We start from the raw sequence: 3,471 nt of genomic DNA, 5'->3' as shown, positions 1-3,471 counted from the left end.
ACAAGGAGGAGGTAATTAAACCATTTCCTTCCAGTATTTTGTACCTGTGCCACATCTAAAAACTGCAGGACAGCGGCCCTCGAGGACTGGAGTTTGAGACTCCTGAGTAACATAAATAGCTCCAGACAACCAGCTAACTGAATAGTTTCTTTTAATAAGAACTTGTAAAAATAAATCCTTAGCTCCACATGAAGCTACACAATACCCCAAAATGATAGAAAACTTAAATATAAAGCAATGTCATTACTTCCCAGTACAGTAATAAATGTTTCCCGAGATAAAATAAAGCCGATAAGGCACTTTCCTTTTCAGTCCCTTATGTTTTACACACTTTAACTTTGTGTTTTTTTTTTTATGAAAAACCCTTCTGTTCAACTGTTGTTTTAATATAACCAGAAATCAACTTTTGTCAACAACATAACTCCATAATTTACAGTTCTAAACACAATATCACACATGGGCCCATACCCTCACTCACACACACACTGTCCGGTACCGGTTAAAGTTTTCGTTGCAGGCCTGATGAAGCTAGGGTGCGATGTCGCTACGACAATCCTCTTCTCCCCGTTTAAACAATAAAACTGCTCGCTCAGCCGACATCCTCTCCGTCAAGGTTGCATTGTGAGTCCAATTTCTTTTAGAACTCCGCCACATGAGTTGCAGGTAGGGTTGCCACCTTTCAGAAATGAAAATAAGGGAGGCCCACTGTTGCACGTCGTCCTAAGCGGGCAGGGGCCTGCGGCGGCAGCGTGTCGGTTAATGTGTGTTGCTCAGAAAGCAGTTGGGCACAATATCCCAACACCAACACTGTGAGTGAAACAATGACTGGGGCAGCCTACTATATAAAGTACTCGGGGTCCACTTCTTCATTAGTACACATAAAAATTAGTAGAACAGTGTTTCCCAACCCTGGTCCTCAAGGCACACTGCCCTGCATGTTTTAGGTGTTTCCTTGCTTCAGCACAGGTGATTTCAATTAGCAAATCTTTGCTGAACTGCAATCAGCTGAATGAGGTGCATGAAAGCAGGGAAATTTCTAAAACATGCAGGGCAGTGTGCTTCGAGGACCAGGGTTGGGAAACACTGTTGTAGAATACAGAACAAATCGCGTCCTGTATCGGTTCAATACAAGACGCTACAGCCAAATACGGGATGGTTCTGTATTTTACGGGACAGGTGGCAACCCTAGTTGCAGGATTCCTCCTCAATCATGCTAAAGCCAGCGTCGCCATGTTGACGCTTTCCCCTCGCCACCTTGGATCAGCCGCAGTTCTTCACTACAAAACACTTCTGCAGGTTTCCTACCCACCGGGTGCAGGTTTACTTGTGCAAAAATTGCATAAAACAGTCCAGTTCTTGCTCCCACCTGAACTTCTGCACGCGGTCTCCATTAGCTTCCTCCTTGACTTCTCCCTTCTTCCCATCATCCCATTGTCCCCTTGTTTTTTTTTCTCTGTTGAGTTCACTTGTCCCTCGTTAACCTAAACTACTTCATAGATAGGAAAATCAATACAGTCTTTAAACTAATGAGATAATTGATCAAACAGAATACGTAAGAACACAAGTCCCTTCCAGAAAAGCTTCGCCTTTCTGCCTTTTCCATTATTTCTCTCGCTACTCACAACAGTAACTGTTCTCCGCATGTATATAATCTTTCGGATTAAAAATTTACAAAAACAATAAAAGTTTCTCACTAGTATTGCTTGTGCACATACAACTGACCTTGTAAATACTTTGTAAATATCAAAAGGCCTTAAGTGCATGTTTTTTTTTTAACCATGGCTACACACACACACACACACACACCCACACACACACATAAATAAAATTCCCGTCTCACTTTCCGCGGGTGGTCTCTTTCATCCTCTGAGCTCGGGTCCTCTACCAGAGGTCTGGGAGCTTGAGGGTTCCTCCAGTATCTTGGCTGTGCCTAGAACTGCACATTTCTGGACTGAGATGTCTGATGTTGTTCCTGGGATCTGTTTGAGCCACTGCTCCAGTTTGGGGGTGACTGCCCCGAGGGCCCCGATGACCACAGGCACCACTGTGGTCTTCACCTTCCAGGCCTTCTCCAGTTCCTCTCTGAGGCCCTGGTATTTCTCCAGTTTCTCATGCTCCTTTTTCCTGATGTTGTGGTCACTTGGTATTGCTACATCCACCACAACGGCTTTCCTCTGTTCTTTATCCACCACAATGTCCGGTTGGTTCGCCATTACCATTTGTTGTTGACTGTGTTTTATTTATATAAAACTGCTTCTTTGTGTGCTTTGGAGTTTCTGTGCTAATGATTTTTTTTGCAAAGCGATAAAAGCTGTGTAGCTCTTGAATTGCTACAAAATAAAGCTGTATTTCTCTCAGCCCACTGGCTGCAATGTTGACACCTTGAGATGCCATGAGACCTAAATTCTGAACATCATGGCATGGAGTGCATCCCAGTTTTCCATGTCTGGCATATAACCATTAATTTTAGCTTTTAAACTGGTTCTATTGATCCTGTGTCCAGACAGAGGGATAATCAGTAGCCTAGCATCATAACCTGTTTGTTCTGAAGATCCTGCAGCTTCCAGTTCATCTTCCTAACATGGCGCCTCCTCACCCTGACTCTCATACTGATAGGAGGAACCACAGAGCTCTGTTAAGTTAAAAGCTCATCTTCTGAAGTTGGGATATTTTTCCTCCAACAGGTTCCAGAGGAATCACCTCAAACCAGATGTTGGACTGGATTTTATTTCAATGTCATTTGTGAATGTTAGAGCCTCATTTTCAACAGTGGAGCTATAAAGATTGAAAAAGGTTATCATTTTGGAGAAAATCTCATCAACATCAATATTTCCACTAAATAAGAAGCAAAAAAATTGTTTGATAGAGGAAAGGCCTCTCAGACTCTGAGCTCAAAGCAAGATGTTAGAGAGCAATAAAACTTTCTTTTTTAAATTAGACAATTAATTTAATTTCACATAATTATCGCGGTAGAAGCCATTTGTTTGTTGAATACTTAATGAAACATATTTACTGTGTTTGATGTTTGTTGTGAGTGGTATACTCACAGACTAACGAGGTAATTAGTCCAAGTTTGTCGTTTATTGAACGTTCAGAAATTACAGCAGCTGTAAAGACCCACAACAAAGGTAAAATAAACCGAACAGGTGATCAACTCAAAACCACTCGCACCTTTTTACTCTCTCTCTGTCTTTGTCATTTACCGCCTGCGCTCCTCAAGCCGACTAGAGGTTACGTTAAAAACATAACATTCAGTCCGTCACGATATTAGGTTTTCAGGCTTGATATTTATTTTGCGATCATTAATAAGCCTCCCTGAACACACTGGTGGTTGATTAGTTAATTTAAACTCCTGCTCTGCTCGTTATTTTGGTAATGGAACCGAAACGCACAGAATTGCGCAACACCTTGTTGAAACAATAATTACTGAGATTATTATTGTTGTTGGGTCATTAATTTGAACACTTTTTG

At 41.8% G+C, this 3,471-nt stretch overlaps 1 long non-coding RNA gene across 1 annotated transcript in view; it reads right to left on the bottom strand.

Annotated features, from left to right (window-relative positions):
- LOC107833200 (uncharacterized) overlaps window positions 1-582 on the bottom strand; it is a 2,467-nt gene extending 1,885 nt beyond the window's left edge. Inside the window, exons 1-2 of the long non-coding RNA XR_001658909.1 lie at window positions 497-582; window positions 54-55 (exon numbers count right to left, since the gene is read on the bottom strand). This is a non-coding gene — a long non-coding RNA (uncharacterized LOC107833200). The remainder of the gene's footprint in view (window positions 1-53; window positions 56-496) is intronic.
- Between the last annotated feature and the right edge of the window lie 2,889 nt (window positions 583-3,471).

Source organism: Poecilia formosa, unplaced genomic scaffold (assembly GCF_000485575.1).
Source record: "Poecilia formosa unplaced genomic scaffold, Poecilia_formosa-5.1.2 Scaffold343, whole genome shotgun sequence".
NCBI lineage: Eukaryota > Metazoa > Chordata > Actinopteri > Cyprinodontiformes > Poeciliidae > Poecilia > Poecilia formosa.
The sequence above is the reverse complement of the archived record's forward strand: the minus strand, read 5'-3'. Positions and strand labels throughout refer to the sequence as shown.